The following is a 24,522-nucleotide window of genomic DNA, read 5'->3' as shown; positions in this document are numbered from 1 at the left end:
TGGAACCCCTGTAACCAGGCGGGTACATTGGCCCCTACCCAGTTCATTTCACTGGAATCTTTCCTGCGTGAAAATGTTCTCATGCTGTTTTCCCAGTTTCTGGAGAAATAGGCACCAGAACACCCCCGAACAGAGTCCAGAAAGAAATTGCTTTTTAAATTGGACATTATGTCTTCCTTGCTGTGCCTGCACTCAGGTAAAACTGTGTGTCCTAGAGTAATCCGGATCAGGATTCCTCTCTGAGCTCTCCAAGGACAGCTTCCCTTGCAGTTCTCTCTCTCTCTCTCTCTCTGTGTGTGTGTGTGTGTGTGTGTGTGTGTGTGTGTGTGTGTGCATCTGTATGTCTATGTGTCTGTTTAGGGGCTGGGTGTGGGGAGGAAAATCCCATGAGGACTGTTGAGGTGAGGCGAAGGCAGGTGGTGGTTGAACCCGCGGTCTTTCATGATCATTGCCCAAGACAGGAGGGTAGGATTGAAGCAGTGCTCTGGAGCCTCTAGATGAGCTTATGGAGCCCAGGCCCTCAAGCTGCCAATTTCCCTCCTTGGTGTGAGTGTGTCTGGAGTGGAATGATGGAGCTCTGAGTGAGAACCAGCAGGGACAGCCAGATGGGCTGCGGGCTCTGTGCCTGGCTCCAGGCAGTGAGGTAGGAGCTGCTCTGTGGGGATATATACTCCATGTTCTTCGGTCAAGGCAGTTGCAGGTTGCAGGTGCCTCTATCCGCCTTCCTCCCTCTCTTCCTTCTCCTTTTCAATTTCTCTTTGCCCTTCAACTCAACCAAGAAATGGGAGACATGGACAGTAGTAGGTATGGATTTCTGTCATGCTGCCACTGACTCCACACTGATAACACTGGTGGCAAGAAAACATTGAGAGAAGTGGTCCGGGAGGTGGCGCAGTCGTAAAGCTTGGACTCTCAAACATGAGGTCCCGAGTTTGATCACTGGCAGCACATGTGGCAGAGTCATGTCTAGTTCTTTCTCTCTCCTCCTATCTTTCTCATAAAAATAAAATCTTAAAAAAAGAAAATTGAGACAGAGAGAGAGAGAGGAGACAGACATTTCCTCAGGCTAATTAGTTTGTGTATATTTAGTTTGTAGTTGACTAGAGATGGACCTGCTCTAATGTGCTGTCTGCTGTCTTCTGTAGGCAGAGGAGGAGGAGGAGGAGGTGTGTGTACCCTCCAGCCTGTGTGTGGAGCAGCCGAAGGCAGTTGCTCAGGCCAAGGGTGAGCCCAGAGTTTCCGTGGAGCAGCTGGCTGGCCAGGAGGCCCCCATCCTCCAAGAGGTACCTGGTCCCTTCTCTGATCTCACTGGGGATGTGATTTGGGTGGTGGTTTATTCTGCATCCCGTTTACCATGTTCTCATGTCACTGCATTTTGGTTGATGAAGTCCTTCTGAGTCCTGTTCAGTGCCATTTCCCCTGAGATTAGGAGGCTGCTGCAATGACACCCTCATGCAGGGTTTTGAAACCCCTACTTGCCATTTCCCTCCAGTCTGTCAGATGTTCACTGTCAGCCTCTGTCAGTGCTTTCAACAGCGGGGATTAGAGTGTGTCTGAATGTAGATTTTACTCACATTATTGGCAATGGAAATGGCTCCAAGACCTGCTATGTTGTGATGTTTTTCTCTGACTGAGGAGAATGAGGAAGAGCATCTAAAGAAACTTGTTTGCCTGCAGGTGGAGCAGCTGAAGCAAAAGGAGGAGGAGCAGGAGGAGGAGGAGGAGGACGAGGACGAGGAGGAGGAGGAGGAGCAGGATGAGGAGGAAAAACCTGAGTGTGTGAGGTTGGAGGAGTTATTGCTGGAGGAAGAAGAGGAGGAAGAGGAGTTGGTGTGTAGGGCGAAGGAAGAGGAGGAGGAAGAGGAAATGGTGTGGATGGTATTGGAAGAGGAGCAGGAGAAGGAGCAGGAAGAGGCAGAGGAGGAGGAGGCGGAGGAGGAAGAGGATGAGGAGGAAGAGGAGGAGGAAGAAGAAGAAGAAGAAGAAGAAGAAGAAGAAGAAGAAGAAGAAGAAGAAGAAGAAGAAGAAGAAGAAGAAGAAGAAGAAGAGAAAATGGTGTGGATGGTGTTGGAGCAGGAGGAGGCAGAAGAGAAAATGTTATGGATGGTATCGGAGGAAGAGGAGGAGGAGCTGGAGGAGGAAGAGGAGGAGGAGGAAGAAGAGGAGGAGGAGGAAGAAGAAGAGAAAATGGTTTGGATGGTATTGGAGGAGCAAGGGGAAGAGGAGGAGGAGGAGTTGGAAGAGGAAGAGGAGGTAGAAGAGGAAGAGGAGGAGGAGATAGAGGAGGAGGAGGTTAAAGAGGAAGAGGAGGAGGAGGAGATGGAGGAGGAGGAGGAGATGGAGGACATTGAAGAGGAAGAGGAGGAACTCATGAATATCATCAAAGAAGACCAGCCAGTGGTGGTGGCGGAGCATGTCAAAGTAAAGGATGCTTGCACAGGGATCGACGAATATTTTTTAACAGCTTCGGAAGAGGAATTTTATAGCGAGGTGAGTGACAAATTGACTTGGAAGGAGGGCCCTGTGCTCATGGGGCTGCCCTGCTTGCTGGGGGAAGCTCATGTGGAGTTTGGATGACGGTCTGTGCAGTACCTTCTCCACAACTGTTCTTACACCTCTGGTTTGTCAAGTGTACAAATATCTAAATCTGTGACCAGCCTGCTATGCTGAGAGTCTCTGCTTCTGAGATGGTAAAAATGTTAACAGGGTTTTGTTTTTTTCTTTTGAGCTTCTATGAATATTTCTGGGTGGGTCACACAGATACTTGCTTAGAGGAGGTGCAGAGGGAACACGCTGAACAAAGGTTTTTCTTCAACTTCGATAGACACATGTGTCTGAGCTTCCAGCAGCCAAGGCAGCAGTGGCTCACCAAAAAGAAGTAGTAGAGTTCTCCAGTGCAAGCTTTTTTCTTAAAGAAAGCACCAGCTAGATGATCTGCTGGAGGCTGATGCTTTCCTCTCTGTTAGCAGGATGAAGAACACTACCTCAATTCAGACTCTGAAGACACCGAATCCTCGGAGGGCCAGGTAGATGCAGAGAACCTACTGTGGCTTCTCTCCCTTCTGGAGGAACGAGATCCCCTGGTGGAGGTTGTGACCACACTCAAGATTTCCTCCATTTATGAGGTGATGCCAGGGTTTCCTTTGGGGATTGTGATTTAATTTTGCCTTGTTCCTAGACCTTGTTCACAGTGGCTCTTATACAGGTTCACTTCAGCCCGTGAGGTAGCTCAAAGTTTCTTTAAGGTTGTTTTTGAGGGATACTGACTAACTCTCCCACTTATCTTTTTCTTATTTATATTTACACAAAGGCCAAATATCTTACTTAGAGAGAAGTTAGATCATTTGCATTTTGTGTCTATTTACAAGTAATGTGTTGACTGGGGAGAGAGAGAAAAATCAAGAGGAAAGAGACATTTAAAGAAGCAAAGAGTAGGATACCTGCAGCATTTGATACCTTTGGTAAAACTTCCTCTCACAGCTGGGGATCAAGGATTTAAAACTGTGTCATGGACCATGGGAATGTATGGGCTCTTACTGGTATGCCACCATCCCACAGCCTGTTTTGCAACACCCTGAGATTTCATTTTCCCCGAAATCATTTCCCTCCATGGAGAGAGGGATTTCTTTGAGTTCTAGACCCATCAAGTCTGTTTAGGAGTCCCAGGACTGCCCAATTAGTGCCCCAGCTGGAGGAACAGCCTGATAGTGACTAAAGAGTCATCGTGAAAATATGCCAGTCTGTTGCCCATATTCAGCTTTTGCAGTCCTTGCTTTGCTAAGGTTAGCTTTGGCGTGAATGAGAGAGCTGTAATAGGAAGTAGGTGATGAGGGTATCTAAGTCTATGTGGACACTATTTCATTATACACTTGATACTGACTCACTACAGACTATTGTGTATTTTTGCCTTTAGGTCTATATTTTGCCCTAATTTATGAATACATGTTAATATATGCTCAATCTGGTAGGCCCTGGCCTATATCTAGCTTTTGGTATGTCATTAGGAAGTGAAGCTCCTGGAATGGACGTAGAGAATACAATGAAAGCAAAGGTCTCACCCGAGTGATGAGGGTGAAGGGTTGGCAATCCATGCCTTACCTCTCTGTACCAAGTCTGAGGTGAAGCATGCTGAGATGGTACTCATTGCATTGATCAGGTTGGAATCGGTGGATGCAATATCATTTAGCCTCATTGGAGAGAAGCATGCAGGGAAGTGAGCCCCACCCAGAGGTATCAGGATTGGGAGAAACATAGGCTCTATAGAGGAAAGGGAGATTCCTGTTGTCCTAGGGTTTAAGAAGACTTCCCTATGGTTTTGTTAATTTATCCTCTCTTAAATAATTTTTTTTAAAAAGAAGACAATAGTTATTTATTGCAATAATCACATTGTTTGGCAAATGGGTAAACTTTGAAAAATCCCTTTGTTTGGATTTGCTATATCATACACACCAGCACCATAATTTATTGCCTTTGACATTATTTGCATATAGCTATGCTACCAGCTTCTTTTGTTCTCCCTGGACAAAGCTTATAAGAGAGTCAACCTATCAAAGACTCAGCCTATGTATTCAAAAGACGCAGTCTGTGCTTTAAATAGTTTGAGACATCCAATCAATTTTCCCCTCTCAGACTAATTAAATAGTGATTTAAATGACTACAAATTGATAGGAGTGTACTTAACACAATTCCCACCTCCCCCCCAAAAGTCAGTGTCACATCCTCTCGCTCCGCTCACCCCCCAGTCTCATGAAGTTGAAGATCAACCCTCACCCTCCACTCAGGGCTTTTACTTTAGTGCCCTACTACAAATTTAGTCAGATCTTGATTTGAGTTTCCCTTTCTGTTCTTCTTTCTCAACTTCTGTTTATGAGTGGGATCATCCCATACTCGTCTTTATCTTTTTGACTTAGCTGACTTAACATAATTTCTTCTGGCTTCATGCAAGATGGGTCAGAGTAGGTGTGTTGACTGTTGTTTATAGCTGCGTAGTATTCCACTGTGTATGTAGACCACAGCTTTCGCAGCCATTCATCTGCTGTTGGGTACTTGGGTTGCTTCCAGGATGTAGCTCTTATGAATTGTGCTGCTAGGAACATAGGGGTACACATATCTTTTTGGCTGGGTGTTATGGTGTCCATCGGGTATGTCCCCAGCAGAGGGATTACTCGGTCATATGGAAGGTCCATGTCTAGCCTTGTGAGAGTGCTCCAGACTGCTCTCCAGAGAGGCTGGACCAATTTACAATCCCACCAGTAGTGCAGAAACGTTCCACTGTCCCCACACTCTACTCTCTCCCGCATTTGTTGCTGCTGTCCTTTTTGATGTATGCCATTCTCACAGGAGTGAGGTAGTATCTCAATGTTGTCTTTATTTGCATTTCCCTGACAATCAGAAACCTGGAGCTATTTTTCATATGTTTGTTAGCATTTTGGATGATCTCTGTCGTGAATCTTTTGTTCTTATTCTCTGCCCACTTTTTAACGGGGTCATTTGCTTTTTTGGTGCTAAGTTTGCTCAGCTCTTTGTATACTTTGGTGATTAGTCTCTTGTCTGATGTTTGCATGTGATGATCTTCTCCCATGGTGAGGAGTCTCTTTGTTTGTGTGATAGTTTCTTTGGCTGTGCAGAAACTTTTCAATTGGATGTATTCCTACTGGCTTGTTTCTGCTTTAGTCTTCCTTGCAGTTGGCTTGGTTTCATCCAAGATATCCTTGAGGTCTAGGTAGGAAAGTGTTCCACCAATGCTTTCCTCTAAGTGTCTGATAGTTTCTGGTCTAACGCCCGGCCCCTTGATTCATTTGGAGTTGATTTCTGTTTCTGGTGAGATAAGGTGGTTCAATTTCATTCTTCTGCATGTTACAACCCTGTTTTCCCAGCACCATTTATTGAAGTGAGCCTCCTTCCTCCATGTAATCCTTTGGGCCCCCCCCCCCTTTCAAAGATTAGATATCCATAGTTGTGGGGGTTAGTTCTGGGCTTTCAATTCTGTTCCACTAGTCTGTGTGCCTATTTTTGTTCCAGTACCAGGCAGTTCTGATGATGATGGCCTTATAATATAACTTGAGATATGCCAGTGTGATGCCTCCATTTCTATTTCTTTTCCTAAGATTGTTAAGGCAATTCTAGGTGTTTTCTGGTTCCAGTTAAATGACTGTAGTTTTTTTTAATAGTATTTTGTTTTTTTAATATTTATTTTATTTATTTATTACCTTTTGTTGCCCTTGTTGTTTTATTGTTGTAGTTATTATTGTTGTTGTCGTTGTTGGATGGGACAGAGAGAAATGGAGAGAGGAGGGGAAGACTGAGAGGAGGAGAGAAAGATAGATACCTGCAGACCTGCTTCACCACCTGTGAAGCGGCTCCCCTGCAGTTGAGGAGCCGGCCTCGAACCGGGAATCTTATGCTGGTCCTTGTGCTTTGTGCCACCTGATCTTAACCCGCTGCGCTACAGCCCGACTCCCCATGACTGTAGTTTTTATCCTATTCTCTTAAGAGGAAGTATGGTGTAACTTTGCTGGACATTGCATTACATTTGTATATGGCTCTAGGGAGAATATTCATTTTGAATATATTGAGTCTTCCAATCCATGAGCATGGGCTGTCTTTCTATTTCTTGGTATCAGTGTCTATTTCCTTGAATAGGGACTCATAGTCATAAAGATGAAAGCTCATCTGGGAGCCTGCTAGGACCAGCTCTCCAAGCCCTGGGGAGTGGTTATCTGGTGGAGGGGAGGGATGGCTTCAACAATAATCAGAAAATGTCTTTTCTTTTTCCTCCATTTCCTAACCCAACTAGAGTCACAGGACCCCTCCTTGGTGTCACAGGTAGGACTTCTTGTTCACCGTCCTGCTCACAGCCCCATATCCTACCTTATCCGGCCCCTGATGTAAGAGCCCATACCAGCAGCTGCCTCCAAGTCACCATCTTGGCTCCGCCCATTTCTCTCCTTTTCTCACAACCCATTCCCCATTGATTTCTGGCTGTCTCTATCAAATAAATAGGAAAATACAATTTTAAACATTTGTAATTTACATGTTTATATCATGATGCCTTCTTTTTCATTGTTAAGTGTTTTGAATAGAGAGAAATGATTGACACCAAGACACAAAGTATAGCTTACAGGAAAATTCAAATCATTGGAGCCAGGCGGTAGCACATCTGCATAAGCACACACATTACAGTATGCATGATTCCAGGTTCAAACGCCTGATCCCCACCGGAAAGGGGAAAGCTTCACGAATGGTGGGGCAGTTCTGCAGGTGTCTCTGTCCCACCCTATCTCCCCTTCCCCTCTCAATTCCTCTCTTCTCTATCTAATAATAAATAAAAACCCTTTAAATAGTTAAAAAAGAAAAGAAAATTCATATCATTTACCTCATCCAAAGCTCTGCGTAGCACCCACCCTCTTCCTGGCACTGCACTGTGAGCTCCAGGTGTCTGTTTTGTCCATCACTCTCACAGACATCCTGTGGGATTTGACTGAGATTGTCACCCCAGCTCACAGACCAACAGGAGCTGGCCTCGAGGTCCTGCCCTGCACCAAGGTGACATGACATAGCAGCCACTACTAAGTGCACAGGCAGGAACTGGATCTCAAAGGTGAAGAAAGCGTATTTTGACTCCTAACAGAATTCAGTCATGATAGACTGTAATATGTCCTTTACTTAGCAGGACTGATGTTTTTTTTGCTGTTGTGTTTATTTAATGTATCTGTAAAATGGAAAATATCAACAAAACTATAGGATAAGAGGGGTAAAGATTCCACATATTTCCCACTACCAGAGTTCTGTTTCCTGTCCCCTCCATTGGAAGCTTTCCTATTCTTTATGTCTCTGGGCGTATGGATCCAGTATCATTGTCGGATGGAGAGGTAGAAGGTCTGGCTTCTGTAATAGCTTGTCCACTAACCATGGACATTGGCAGGTCAGCCCATACTCCTAGCATGTTTCTATCTTTCACTATTGGGGCAGGGCTCTGGGGAGGTGGGGTCCCAGTGTACATTGGAAAGGTTTTCTCCCTGGAAGAGTCAGGTTGACAACATGATAGCATCTTCAATTTGGTGTCTGAAATAGCATTGAGATACAAAGAAGAACATTTTTTTAAAATAATCTGGAATATAAAGACAGAAATATAGGAGCTAAGATTTGAGATTTCCATCTTGGAAAGAATTATTAGAAATAATTTTTCGAAATATTCCAAGGGGCCCATGACATTACTGATGATTGCCGGAGCCTGAGAGCCAACATGCAGGTCAGCCAAAGGTAGAACCTTGGAGGTGGCATCAGGGTAGAAAATAGAACTAGAAAGCTGCATCAGGAAAGAGAGTAGCTCCCAAGCTGGTGCTTTTTTTTTCCTTCTGTAAATAAGATTTATAAAAAAGTCTGATTTTGACATAAAACATTTCTCAATATTTTATGTGGAGACTATTTTTGGACCATTAGACTGAGCAAGCTAAATTCACCTCTTAGACCTCTGATAAGTGATGCCCAGGTTTGAACTTGATGAAATTACCAATCCTGTACTCTAGACTGGATGACATTTCCAGCAGGAAGTTCATTTGTTTGAAAACATCTCCAAGGACTCTTCTGTAAATCAGATCTCTTTGGTAGGAGGTGGTAGGTGTTTTTGTATGTAGAAATCAATCCTGTGAAGGTACTTTTTCTTGGAAACATAGATTCAGAAGCAGCCACGAAAGCTGTCATGCATGTCCTTGAAGGATTCACTAGAAGAATGTGCCTTGATTTCATTCTAGTCCATTGAAATGGGACTGCCCAGAAGATCACTAACACCGTGATGCTTTGCTCTGATCTTGTAGACTGAAGAGGAACGAGGACCACCAAGGCGACGTGGGGAGGTCCATACAGGACTGTCCTTCTCCTTTCTCCTTCAGAACAGACACACTGGCATGCAGTTAGAATTATCCATCACTGCACACAGAATTGCAGAGAGGGTGCGTTTCTTTCTTTGGTGATGTATGGGGGAGCAGAGGTGTTCATTTTGAGGGAGATTTAGTTCCTGTATCTGGTTTCCCATTGAACATAGCTCTGGGCATTCAGGGTTGAGGGAGTTTGAACAGAGGTTATGCAAACAGGCTCCAATGACCCAGCTTCAAAGCCCTGAATTAGTTAAACAAACAAAAATACTTAATGGTAAATCATTCTTTCCTTGTGTGAAAAAACAAACAAGATTATCAAAAATAATTTTATCCTGTTACAGTAGTTTTGAATACACACACACGCACACACACACACACACACACACACAGGTTTACACAGCTCACCTTCTTGTATATGGTGCTGTGTTTGGACTTGGAACTTAGGTATGTTCTTCAAGTTAGGTCTTTGCCACAGCACTGATCTATCTCCTTGGTTGAAAATTTATTATGAGACTTCTTTGAACATATTAAGGAAAGCACTGTGCCCTGTGATAGTTGCACATTGACATCAATATGAAGAACATAGACATGCATTCTTAGAATGAAAAGTTGCCATACATTAGTTCTTCCATCCACAATGATTTCATGTCTGCAGCATATATTTTATGTGTTGTATTAAATGGGCATGAGTGGGAAGTGTTTTGACTTCTGTTCTATTTTTGTAGACTGAGAATACAAGTCTTGAAGACACTCCAGATGAGGAAGGACCAACATTTCCTCTGGCACTGCCAGCATGCCCTCACGAGGGTGACAAGCGGGATGAAAATCATCCTGCGTAATAAAGAGGACAACTCTACAACCCAAATAAGTAAATTTAATGAGTCAGTGTCTTCATTTAAAGTTTTAGATAAAGAGAGAAATGGAGAAATGAAGGAAGTGGCATCATCACTACTTATAGAATTCCTGGAAATATGAAGCTGACTTGTTCTCTGAATTTGACTGTTTAAAGATAATTGCTCCACTCAGCAATATCCCTACTAGTATAGATGTGATTACTTGATTGCCAATAACAATTGCTAATAATATAGATCATACATTAATTCTTATAAGAAGAATATAAAAACTATTCTCATAAGTATAATTATAGTGGCAGTATCGACGTGTCCATCTTTGAGAGATTAAACTTTGAATTAAGTGGTGAAAATGAACTGAAGGAAGGCTGGCAGTAGAACAGTGGGTTAAGCAGAACTGGCACAAAGTGTGAGGAACAGTGTAAGGAAACCAGTTCGAGCCCATGGCTCCTCACCTGCAGGGCAGTCATTTCACAGGCAGTGAAGTAGATTTGCAGGTGTCTGTCCATCTCTCCCTCACTCTGTCTTCCCCTCCACTCTATTTCTCTTTGTCCTATCCAACAAAAAGAACAGCATTAATAATAACAATAAGGGCAACCAAAATGGGAAAAAATAGCCTCCAGTAGTAGTGGGTTTGTAGTGCAGGCACCAAGTACCACCAGTAACCCTGGAGGCAAAAAAAAATAAATAAATGAGACTGAAAAATATACATTGATATTGCACCAAAGTAAAAGACTCTGGAGTGTGTGGCAGGGAAAATACAGGTGCTAGCAAAGGATGACAGGGGACCCACTGGGAGTTGTACCGTTATGTGGAAAACTGAGAAATGTTATGCATGTACAAACTATTATGTCTACTGTCAACTGTAAAACATTAATCTTCCAAAAAAGAAATTAAAAAAATTTAAAAATGTATGGAACACAAATGAAAAAGAGAAATATAATAATCTTGGCAAAAATAGTTTTTCTCAGGAGGCAAGATTTGTAAAAATGATAACCGGTTCTATAATGAAATACTTAAATTTAAATCTATAGTGAAATATTCCCACGAGGGAATGGGGCCAGAGCTAAATAAACAAAATAATGGAAAAACAAATGATTGTATATCAGGGTTCCAATGACATCAAATACAATGTTTAGAATATTTCTTCTTTTTAATTCTTTTAATTTTATTTTTTATTTTATTTATCTGTTTATTTTTTATTTATTTTTATTTTCTTTATTTAGTCCCTTGTGTTGCCCTTGTTGCTTTATTGTTGTAGTTATTAATGTTGTTGTCGTTGTTGGATAGTACAGAGAGAAATGGAGAGAGGAGGGGAACACAGAGAGGAGGAGAGAAAGATAGACACCTGCAGACCTGCTACACCACCTGTGAAGCGACTCCCCTGAAGCTGGGGAGCCAGGCTTCGAATGGGATCCTTATGCCAGTCCTTGTGCTTTGTGCCACCTGCGCTTAACCCAATGCGCTACAGACCGACTCCCTCTTTTTAATTTTTTAAGTCTTTATTCATTGATTTATTGAATAACCAGAAGTTGAGAGGGACAGTGGTTATAGAGAGGGAGAAAGACAGAGACGCCTGCAGCACTGCTTCCCCATTCTTGAAGCTTTCCCCTTGCAGGTGGACACAGGGGACTCTAACCTGGCTCCTTGCGACATGTAACATGTGAGCTCAACCAGATGTGCCACCGTTGAATCCTATGACTAGAATACTTCAGCCAATAGGAAATTGCAAATACACTGTATTGCCTGCCAATCTAACCAAAGACATGCAGCACCCATGTAGGTGAAACCCCAAACTCACAGGTATATGATACCTGTGTGTATTTGCAGCCATTATTACAGCCCAATTTATTTGCTACACAATAGACATTCATCATAAATATTTGTAAAATTCACATTGCAGCTGTCATTTTCTGTCCAAAAACTGCAAAGTGCCGTCTTCATGTCCCTGTTTCTCAGACTATAAATGACAGGATTCAGGTTGGGAGGTAACACAGAATACATCACAGACATAAAGAGATTCAGTGATGATGGAGAATAGGCAGCTGAACTTAAATATGCCAAAAATGTGGAAAAGAGGAATTAAATCACCACAGTGAGGTGGGGAAAGCAGGGGGAGTAGGATTTCAACCTGCCTTGGTCAGAAGGTATTCTCCGAACTGCAGAGAAAAGATGAACATAGGAAATGACCATGAAAATGAAGCAAACAAAAACAAACAGCTAGCTACAATAAATGCATATTCTAGAATTTCATCCCCAAAACAAGTGTGAGCAGAGAGAGACATCACAGAAGAACTGAGGCACTACATTGGGGCCACAGAAACAGGTAGAAAATGTTCCTATCTCATGGAGGGATCTATAGACACAGTCTCTGAGCCACGCCACCTTTGTTCATGATGGTCTCATAGTGCACAGGGTGGCAGATGGCAGCATAACAGTCACTAGCAGGAGAGCATACTCTGTGCCTGCCAAAAAGAGGACCAGGAAAACCTGAGAGGCACAGCCCACAAAGGAGCTGGAGTGGCTGTTGGTCAGGGTGTTCATGTTGCATGTGGAGATAGTGGTGGAAATGTAGCAGATGCCAATCAAAGACAAGATCTTCAGGAAGAAGTACATGGGGGAATGGGGCTGCTGGTCAAGGGAGGTGAGAGTGACAATGAGCAGGTCCCCAGCAGAGCTGCCAGGTAAACCCGAAAGAACACAGAGGCACAGGGTCTCTGTACACCTGGTCATTAGAGATTCCCATGAGCAGAAATTCAGTCACAAAAGTCACATTGCTTCATTTCTCAGGCAAGAGTTTTTTTCTGTGGAAGAAAAGATATCAGAGGCTCAATCAGTTGTGTTCATTCCATTTACTCTGCTTTCTCTCAATTCTTCACATGACGTGATCTAGAGTGATAAGTGGCTCATCAGAGCAAAAACGCAGTACACAGTTTCTTCTGTTGTGATATTTATGGAGAGAAAATTTATATATGAATGGTGTTAAGGGCAATATCATGAGAAAGAAAAATGTAGCAAAATGGTGCCTATTGTCTCTCCAGAAACAGGAAGGATGTTGTCTCCATTCTGATCAGAGTGGTTATAGTTACAAAGCCTTGGGAAGCAATATGACTAGAATGTATCTAACATCTTCCAGAGCAATTGAAATTAAATGCAAAATATGTGTTTCCTTTGATTACATCCAGGTACTCTTGAGGAATAATCATGAATTTCACTCTTGACAAAACACTAATGTACACACACATGCAAAAACATGGTGGTCTGAGAACACAAAATTAAGGATGTTCTTCAGCAGATCCTGTACATTTCTTAGTCTATCAAAGAGAGAAAACATGGAAGGGAAATAAATTACCTCACCAAATAATTAAGTGAGCAGATAGAAATATACAAATTATTCTTCTCTCAAGCCAGAAGTAGCAGCTGAGATATCTACTATGAAAATGATCGCATTCCATTTTTGGCTCTCCATTCTCCTGTTAGATTGTCAAGGAGGAAATCAGAAGAGGCGGTGAACACCGAGAGATGGGGCATGATTTTCTGTTTCATCCCTTAGTTCTATGTCCTCATTAGAGTGGCGCAATAGTCTGTGTGAGGTACAAACTCTTCACAAGGACTCTTACACTTAGCAGTGGCTGTGGATTCCTTATCTCAGCAGCTGAAGTACCAGCACAATTCCTGTGGGGTCCTGTCGGCTGCCACTTTCGCTGAGATGTTACAGCACTGGGTCAAGGTCATTCCTCCTTTGCTCACACAGATCTCCATTATGTAATTAGGATGGGAACTAAGGAGGAGAATGCTCATTATTTTCTCCAAAAAGAAATTCATCCCTCAGGAAGTAGAGGGAAATCTTAATTATTTTTCAGTAGCATATCTGATTCAAACATATGAAGTCAGTAGATACTTTGACCCAGTAGAGCACACGGCTTACCATCTAGGATGCCCTGAATGTGATCACTAGCACCACAGAGGACAACACTGAAGCAGCTTCGTGATGTTCGCCTGTGCTGTGTGCTTCTCTGTCTCTTCTCTCCACTTCCTCTTGCTGCTAAAAAATTAATGAATGGGGGACAGGTGGTGGCATAGTTGGTTAAGTGTGCAAGGACCCATGTTCAAGCCTCTGGTCCCCCACCTGCAGGGGGTAAGCTTCATAAATGGTGAAGCAAGGCTGCAGGTATATCTACCTCTTCCTCTCTCTACTTTCTTCTCCTATCTGAATTTCTCTTTAACTCTACCCAATATTAAACAGAAATATAGGGTTGTTTTTTTTTTTACTTTTTTTTTAACAATGAATGCAGTTTATTGTGGGTGATGGCTCATTATGTGAGAGTGCTTGGAATGGTACCATGATTAGAAGAAAGTATGCAATTGGAACACTTAAAGAAAAATATTTGTATCCTCTTTTCAGATAGAGAGGCAGAGAGAGAGAAAGACAGAGTGTCAGAGAAAGAGACAGAAAGACCACAGGACCAAAGCTTCCTTCAGTGTGCTGGAGGCATGCTCAAATTTGGCACCATTGTGTGGCAGTGCAATACAATGCCTTAAGTGAGCTACCTCTCAGAAACTTATTTTTTCCATTTTGGAGTTTTGATTTCTCTAGTAGGCTTTCTCAGTCTCACTTATTTCACTAATGATTATGTGTCCCCCACTCTGCTAATCTATGTTGTCAGAGGTCTAGCTTCCTTGAGATTGACTAGTGTAGCTATCTATTTATGCAGCACAACTTTTATTCATGTCTGTGTTATGGATGCTTCATCTGTTCCTAAACTTGGGTAGTGCTAATAATGCTGCCATATACGTGGCATATCATCTTTTTTCTAAAAGAGCCAAACTTTATTGGATGATTCAAGAATTATCTCATTTATTACATATATGATGGGGAATTTCACATGATGCAGAGAAAAGAGCAGAGAGACAAGTCAAAGCAGCACTATAGTATGTAGTGCTGGTTATCAGAACTCAAACTCAGGTAAGAAAGTCCAGTGTTCTACCTGTGGAACTATTTTTCAAGTGACATGTTTTTCTTCTAATGATGGCTTTTTCTCTGGAGATGCATACCCCAAAGTGCCACATCCTTTATCAGTGTCTTCAACTTTTAGTGAGCAGTTCTTTTATTTCCCTAGTAAAACTTATTCCTATGTATATTGTACTTTTTAACTCTCTTCTGTGTGGCTCTGAGCCCTCAATTCTTTTCTGTTAATTGTTTGTACATAATCACAGCTGAATATTTTTCCTCCTGTGACTTTATAGGATTTACATATTGGCTCTAACCATATTTGATGATATCCTTAAGATTTCCCCCTTTTTTTATTTATAGAAATGAAATACTGACAAAACAGTAGGATAAGAGGGGTAGAAGTCCACACAATTCCCACCACAACAAGTCCATATCCAGTCCCCTACCTTGATAGCTTTCCTATTCTTTTTTTAAATATATTTTTTACTTATTCCCTTTTGTTTCCCTTGTTTTTTTTATATTTATTGATGCTGTTGTTGTTGGGTAGGACAGAGAGTAATGGAGAGAGGAGTGGAAGACAGAGAAGGGAAAGAAAGATAGAAACTGAGGTTCCCGGAAGATGGCAGACTGAGAAGCTGCTATTGGCTAGAACTCTGACCACATCTTCTGGAAACGGTAGGATTTTCTGCCTTTAGTAGGCCAGTCAATAAGGGGTCCTAGCGGTGACACCAATGAGTGACTATAACTTAATTTGAGTTAAAAGACAGAGTAAAAAAAAAGGGAAACCATTTTTTTCTTTTAAATTATTAATCCCAAAGCACACCTCCTTCTCCTACCCCCGCAACCCCCCCATAACCCATCTCTGGGGACCACCTCCTAGCAGGCTCCCTGGCTGAGCTTCTATCTTTACCAAGATTCCTGTCCCACCAGGGATTATCATTCATTCTAAGTCTATTCCTGTCTGAAACCTCTGGCCTTTTTTCTTTCTAAGTAGCCAACCACCCCACCCCAATGCGCATAGCTAATTAAATAATTAAAAATAAATAAAGAAAAAACTCTTTCCTCTCACCACTCTTTTATTAATGTTTTTTTTCTTACCTTTTCTTTTTCTCTCTCTCTATTTCTTTTCTTTTTCTCATTCTTGTCATCCTTTCTTCCTTAATCCTACGGCTTCCAAAGCCACAGGCCCTATCCCCCACACCACCAAACAGTGTGCTTTTTTGAATTCACTGATACACATTTGGCAATTAGTTTGGGGAAGAATTCTGACTCAGAGTGGACTCTCACTGTGAGTATCTCTGCTCAACTTCCCTTCCTCCTTTAGCTGCCCTTAGAATATACAGTGGATACCAGATTAGCATAACTGTCTATTTCAGCTATACTTGTCTAGTCCTGAGGATTTTTTTAAATTTTTTTTTCTCTTAGCAATCAGCTGCCTCTGATCACAAGGTTTGAGGTAATCTGGGACCGGGTTTTTTTTTTTTACCCAGCTCAATTTTATATTTTATTATTAATATTATATAAAAGCATATATCTCCCCCCCTTAGGTTGATCAGAATTAACTCTTAGGGTATCTTTCATTAGTAGGGTAGAGGGCATCTTATCTATTGTGGGAGGAACTTGTGTCCTTACTCCTACCTCCTCTACAGACTCTCCCCTACCTACTCATCCTAGCTAATTAAGAAATTTATATTAAATTAAATTAAAAATAATGTAATCAAAAATCTTTCCTTTCACTGCTTTTTAATTACAACATTGGAGGAAATGAATGGCAGTATCAGAGAAACAACAGTTGAGACCCCCAAGGAAAATACTGATTATCTTGATGCAATTAGAGAACTGAAAGCTGAAATAGCTGTAATGAGGGAAGAAGCTGAGGCAAGGGAAAGCAGACTAACATAGGCAGAAAACAGATTAGTCCGACAGAGCATGAGTTAGAGAAAATGACAAAAGAGGTGAAAGAACTCAAAAAGAGATTGAGAGACACTGAAGACAACAACAGAGACATATGGGATGATCTCAAAATAAGTAACATTTGTATAATTGGCCAGCCAGAGAAAGAAAGAGAGCAAAGGGAAGCAAACATTCTAGAGGAAATAATAGAAGAAAACTTACCAGACCTGAATAACAGAAAGGACATCAAGATTCAAGAGGCACAGAGAGTTCCAAACAGAATCCACTCAGACCTGAAGTCTCCAAGACACATCAAGGTTACAGTTAAACGGAGTAAGGATAAAGAAAGGATCCTAAGGGCTGCTAGAGAGAAACAAAAAGTCACATGCAGGGGAAAACTGATAAGATTATCTGCAGACATCACCACTCAGACTCCCAAAGCCAGAAGAGAATGGCAAGATATCTATCGAGCCCTGAATGAAAAAGGGCTTCAACCAAGGATAATATATCCTGCTAGACTTTCATTCAAACTAGATGGAGGGGTCAAAACCCTCTTAGACAAACAACAGTTAAAGGAGGCAACCATCACCAAACCGGACATATAAGGGGTTCTAAAAGACCTCTTATAAATAAGAACATCACTATAATACTTGCAATATATCAGTAAAAACAAAAAAATGTTTTCAACAATGGCACGACAATACATTAAATGCATAATATCAATACATTCCAATGCCTTAAACTCACCCATCAAAAGGCACAGAGTGGGGGGATGGATCAGAAAACATAATCCAACCATATGCTGCTTGCAAGAATCCCATCTGACACAACAAGATAAACACAGAGTTAAAGTGAAAGGATGGAAAACTATCTTACAGGCCAACGGACCACAGAAAAGGAATGGAACAACCATTGTCATCTCAGACACAATAGATTTTAAATCAATTAAAGTAATAAAAGATAGGCAAGGACATCACATAATGATTAGAGGATCAATCAGCCAAGAAGACTTAACAATTATTAACATCTATGCACCCAATGAGGGACCATCTAAATACATCAAGCACTTACTGAAAGAATTTCAAAAATACATCAATAGTAATACAATAAGAGTGGGAGACTTCAATACACCACTCTCACACTTAGACATATCAACAAAGAAGAGAATCAAAAAAGATACAAGAGAATTAAATGGAGAGATAGACAGACTAGACCTCTTGGACATTTCCAGAGTCCTTCACCCCCAAAAACAGGAATGCACCTTCGTTTCAAGTGCACATAACACATCCTCAAGGATAGACAAAATGTTAGGCCACAAAGCCAGCAACAATGAATTAAAGAGCATTGAAATCATCCCAAGTATCTCCTCATACCACAGTGGAGTAAAACTAACATTTAACAACAAACAGAAAATTATGAAAAGTCACAGAATTTGGAAACTAAACAACACACTCCTTAAGAACCACTGGGTCAGACAGTCATTCAAGCAAGAAATTCAAATGTTCCTGGAAACAAATGAAAATGAAGACACAACCTATCAAAATATTTGGGACACAGCTAAAGCAGTACTGTGAGGGAAACTTATAGCCATACAATCACATATTAAACAACAAGAAAAAGCTCAAATGAACGACCTTACTGCACACCTCAAGCCTTAGAGGAAGAGGAACAAAGGAACCCTAAAGCAACCAGAAGGACAGAAATCACTAAAATTAGAGCATAAATAAACAACATCGAAAATAAGAGAACCATACAAAAGATCAGTGAAGCCACACGTTGGTTCCTTTAAAGATTAAACAAAATTGACAAACCCCTAGCCAGACTCACCAAACAAAAAAGAGAGAAGACTCAAATTCATAGAATTGTAAACGATGGAGGAGATATCACAAGTGACACCACAGAAATCCAAAGAATCATGCGAAACTTCTGTTGGTATGCATGAGACCCCTTCTGTTTCATTTGGTTTAAATCCCCCCTGCTTAACACTATTCTATTTACATAACCACTTCATTCTATTTACATAACCACTGTTAACAAGTTCCATCCTCCCTCCAGGGCATTTGTGGTTCAGTGATAGGATTCTCGCCTAATCTGCCCCCTCTTTGTCACACTCTGTTTTTCACCAGTCACTTTTCTCTCCACTCTCTCTATGTCACATCCTGTTTCCACCTTACTTGGCAAGTATATATAAAGACAGCATTGTGAGTTTTACAGTACTGTACCTTGAGATTAGCTTAGCTCGTCTTAGATTGTGCTGCGCCCTGCATGAATAAAGAGATACTGCCTACAGCTCAACCATGAGTCCCTGGTTGTCTGTTACCTGCCCGTGAAGCCAGCCCATTGACAACAACATAACCCGTCAAAAACAACAAACTTCGATGGAGAACTACACACCACTATGCTAGAGTATCTGGAAGAAATGGAACAATTCCTAGAAGCATATGCCCTTCCAAAACAGAACCAAGAAGAACTAAAAAATCTAAATGCACCAATCACAGACAAAGAAATTGAAACCCTTATTAAGAATCTCCCCAACAACAAAAGTCCTGGACCAGATGGCTTCAAAAACAAATTCTACAAAACTTTCAGGAAACAGTTAGCTTTTCCACAAGACTGAAGAAACAGGAATACTTCCTTCCACCTTCTATGAAGCCAACATCACCCTGAGACCAAAAGCTGAGAGGGACACAACAAAAAAGGAAAACTACAGACCTATATCGCTGATGAACATACATGCCAAAATATTAAGATCTTGGCCAACCGGATACAGCAACATATCAAACAGATTGTCATTCATGACCAAGTGGGAATCATCCCAGGAATGCAAGGCTCCTTTAACATCCACAAGTCAATCAATGTCATTCACCACATCAATAAAAGCAAAGCCAAAACCCACATGATTATCTCAAGAGATGCAGAGAAAGCCTTTGACAAAATCCAACACCATTAATGCTCAAAACTCTACAAAACATGGGAATAGATGGGAAATTACTCAACATAGTGGAGTCTATATATAGCAAACCTACAGCCAACATCATACTCAATGGACTGAAGCTGAAAGCATTCCCCCTCAGATCGGGAACTAGACAGGCCTGTCCTCTGACACCATTAGTCTTCATCATAGTACTGTATATTCTTACCATAGCAATCAGGCAAGAGAAGGCAATCAAAGGAATACAGAATGGAAGGGAAGACGTCAATTTGCAGATAATATGATAGTATACATAGGAAAACCTACCGAATCCAGCAGTAAACTACTGGAAGTTATTGGGCAATATAGCAAGATATCAGGATACAAAATCAATGTACAAAAATCAGTGGCATTTCTTTATGCAAACACTAAATCTGAAGAAGTAGAAGACATCCAGAAATCACTGCCATTTACTGTTTCAGCAAAATCAATCAAATAGCTAGGAATCAAGATGACCACAGAAGAGAAAGACTTATATTCTGAAAACTATGAGTCGCTACTCAAGGAAATAGAAATTGATACCAAGAAATGGAAAGATATTCCATGCTCATGGATTGGAAGAATAAATATCATCAAATGAATATTCTCCCCAGAGCCATATACAAATGTAATGCAATACCCATCAAAGTTCCACCAAGCTACTTTAACAGAATAGAACAAACACTACAATCAATTATCTGGAACCTGAAAACACCTAGAATTGCCAAAACCATATTGAGGAAAAGAAACAGAAATGGAGGCTTCACACTCCCAGACCTTAAACTATACTTTAAAGCCATCATCTGCAAAACAACACTGTACTGGAACAAAAATAGGCACACAGACGTGTGGATCAGAATTGAATTCCCAGAAATAAATCCCCACACCTATGGACATCTAATCTTTGATAAGGGGGCCCAAAGGATTAAATGGAAGAAGGAGGCTCTCTTCAATAAATGGTGCTGGGAAAACTGGGTTGAAACATGCAGAAGAATGAAATTGAACCAGTTTATCTCACCAGAAACAAAAATCAACTCCAAATGGATCAAAGACGTCGATGACAGACCAGAAACAATCAAACAATCAAATACTTAGAGGAAAACATTGGTAAAACACGTTCCTTTGATTCATCAAAGACATGTTTGATGAATCAAACCCAATTGCACGGAAGACTAATGGAGAAACAAACCAATAGGACTATCTCAAATTGAAAAGCTTCTGCATACCCAAAGAAACTATTAAACAAACAGAGAGACCCCCTCACAGAATGGGAGAAGATCTTCACATGCCATACATCAGACAAGAAACTAATCACCAAAATACATAAAGAGCTCAGCAAACTTTGCACCAAAAAATAAATAAATAAATAAAATGACCCCATCCAAAAATGGACAGAGGATATGAACAAAACATTCACTACAGAGGAGATCCAGAAGGCTAACAAATATATGAAAACTGCTCTAGGTCACTGATAGTCAGAAATGCAAATTAAGACAACACTAGGATACCACCTCACGCCTGTAAGAATGGCATACATCAAAAAGGACAGCAACAACAAATGCTGGAGAGGTTGTGGGGACAAAGAGTCCACATATCAAATACACAGCCTATATAATAAAAAGATTCAGTTTGTGTTTTGAAAAACTTTGAGACATACAATTGATTTCTCCCCTCTCTTATTAATTAACTAGTGATTTATATGTCTATATTTTGCTAGGAGTGTACATATATTTTTAATATGTAGGCTGTGAAATTGATATGGAGATTCTCTCAAAAGCCTAGCCCAAGTAGATCAGAAGCAATCAATAGCAGAGCTATATGCAAGACACTGGGTACTGTACAGCAAACCCTAACAAAAAGACTTTTCAAAGTTAACCCAATTACCAATTAATGTGAAGATAACATTAACTATCGATTGTCTTTTTGAACCCTATAGAGCCTGTACTTCCCCCAGTCCTGGAAGCCTTGGATAGGGCCCACTTTCCAGTATGTCTCTCCCAATCCATATCAAATAATATTGCATCACAACCTAATCAACACAGCGATTGCCACCTCAACATGCTTCACTTCAGACTGAGTCCAGAGACTTCACGTGTGGAATGACAACCCTTCAGCTACATTAATCGGGTGAGACCTTTCCTTTCATAGTACACTCTAATTCCATCTCAGGTGGTTCACTTTCTAACAAAGTCCCAAAACCTAGATATACACCATTTTCTGTGTGAGAGAGCATATGTTCATACCTATCCATAAACTACTGCAAAATATATACCTGAAAGCAGAAGTACACTAGAGTTTGCGGTGAGTATCCCCCTAACAGGTCCTCTCCACTATCCCAAGTTTTGGGTCCATGATTGCTCAACAATTTGTTAGGCTTTGTATGTTAACTCTCATTTCAGTCTCCAGGTTCCAGATGTCATCAGGATGCTGGCCAGGCTTCCCTGGACTGAAGACCCCACCAATATGTCCTGGAGCTCCGCTTTCCCAGAGACCCACCCTATTAGGGAAAGAGAGAGGCAGACTGGGAGTATGGACCGACCAGTCAACGCCCATGTTCAGTGGGGAAGCAATTACAGAAGCCAGACCTTCCACCTTCTACATCCCAAAATGTCCCTGGGTCCATGCTCCCAGAGGGACAGAGAGTAGGAAAGCTATCAGGGGAGGGGGTTGGATATAGAGATTGGGTAGTGGGAATTGTGTGGAGTTGTACCCCTCCTACCCTATGGTTTTGTTAATTAATCCTTTCCTAAATAAAAAATAAAAAAATAGAGATAGAAACCCACAGATCTGCTTCACTGTTTGTGAAGCAACACCTCTCCATGTGGGGAGCCTGAAGATCCTACCCAAATCCTTATTGCTGGTTCTTGTGCTTCACACCACAAACCCACTGTGTTACCACCCAATTCCCAACTTTCCTATTCTTTAACCCTCTGGGAGTATGGACCCAGGGTCATTCTGGGGAGCAGAAGGTGGAAGGTCTGGCTTCTGTAATTGCTTCCCCGATGAACATGGGCGTTGACAGTTGGATCCATACTCCCAGCCTGTCTCTCTCATTCCTTAGTGGGGGAGGGCTCAGGGGAAGTAGAGCTCTAGGACACATTGGTGGGATTGTCTGTCCAGGGTAGTCTGGTTGGCACCATGGTAGCATCTGGAACCTGGTGGCTGAAAAGAGAGTTAACATATAAAGCTAAACAAACTGTTGACTAATCATGAACCTAAAGGCCAGAATAGGGGAGATGAAGGGTTGGCGGGAGGGTCTCCATTTGGTAGACAGCTAGTAGGCATATTTTGGTTCTATTCCAAAGGACCTGTGGCTAGAGTAGTCAGTCAATGTAAAATCCCTGAGTTGAGAGTGAGGGTGGATGTTCAGTTTCACTGGGCAGGGAGTGGGAGAAAGAAGATGGTATGGGACATGGTCTTTTGGTGGTGGAAATGGTGGTTATGTACACTTCTATTAATTGGTAGTCCTCAGGGGGTTTTATACCTATAATATACGGTCATTTGAAAACAGAACAAGTTGCTTTTTCTTTCTGCTTTGTAAATGTCACATTCTTTTATTTTTGATGAAACCTTTAGGTCTTACTTCCTATACTATGGTAAAACTAGTTGCCCTGATGTCTGGTGATTCCAGTGGACAAATAGGAATCCCTGCTTCACAAGTCCTATGCCTTAACACAGTATGAGTTGTTTTAGCCTGTCATTAACATTTGGGGGCGAACAATTTTCATGTTAACCATGAACTGCATTGAACCCACTATAAATTGTTGATTTTTATCATGTTCTCCAAGAGTACTGAATTTCATTCTTCGATTGCCTTCTTTACTTCACTGCGTCCATCATATAATTGTTGTCCTTATTTTGTCAAATGTATATTCACATAAGTGTTCTGTGTGTTCAACTATTCTTGAATTATTGGAATAAACCCCTCTTGAACATGGGCTATGATCCAGTTCAATACTGGGTTTTTCTTAAAGCCATAAAATAAAAGTTAGAACAACTAGGATAATTTAGAAAAGGACAACTCTTTTTGATCAAGACATGGAATTATTAATTTCTTAATTATAGCAGTGGTGATGTCTGACTGAATAAAAGTCCTCTCATTCTTTTTTATTAAATTTTTTAAATATTTAATTTATTTACTCCCTTTTGTTGCCCTTGTTGTTTTACTGTTGTAGTTATTATTGTTGTTGAGGTTGATGGATAGGACGGAGAGAAATGGAGAGAGGAGGGGAAGACAGAGAGGAGGAGCCAAAGTTAGACACCTGCAGACCTGCTTCACCTCCTGTGAAGGGACTCCCCTGCTTTCCTATTTTTTATCCTTCTGAGAGTGTGGACCCAGGGTCAATTATGGAGTGCACAAAGGTGAAAGGCTTGGCTTCTATAACTGCTACACTGCTGGATATGGGCATTGTATTTGGTCATTGTGAGTGGTTTTGGTGAAGGTAAAGATAGTATTCTAAATAAATTTGGTTGACTTTTTCATTTCTACATGTGGAAACTTTTATAAAAATTGTGTTACTACCATTAATCATCCTGGTAAAATTCACTAGTTAAGCCACCTGGTCCTGAATTTTCCTTTATTCAGTGCTTACTGATTACAGCTTCAAGCTCCTGGTTCAACCTCTGCCTCAGCTCTCATCTATGCAACCACTGAGCTTGTCTTCCACCCTGCAGATTAGCCATTGTCATGACCATGAGTGCAATCATTATGGGGGACCTTGTGTGTCTCTCCAACTCATCACGATGCCTTGGAGATTTCCTCTTGGATTGGCTACACCAAGACTTCGTGGCTTTTATTGATGAATCATTTTTCTGTCAATGAATTTTCCAAGATTTGAAGAAATCATTATCAAGAGTTGATGCAACAACTGTTGATAGGTTTATTTCACTGTTTAGATGAGTGTTGTTTTATAAATACATAGAAATATTGTGTTGATTATTTTTATTTTTATTTATTTATTTTTATTAATATTTATTTATTCCCTTTTGTTGCCCTTA

Source organism: Erinaceus europaeus, chromosome 9 (genome assembly GCF_950295315.1).
Source record: "Erinaceus europaeus chromosome 9, mEriEur2.1, whole genome shotgun sequence".
NCBI classification, from domain to species: domain Eukaryota; kingdom Metazoa; phylum Chordata; class Mammalia; order Eulipotyphla; family Erinaceidae; genus Erinaceus; species Erinaceus europaeus.
The sequence above is the reverse complement of the archived record's forward strand: the minus strand, read 5'-3'. Positions refer to the sequence as shown.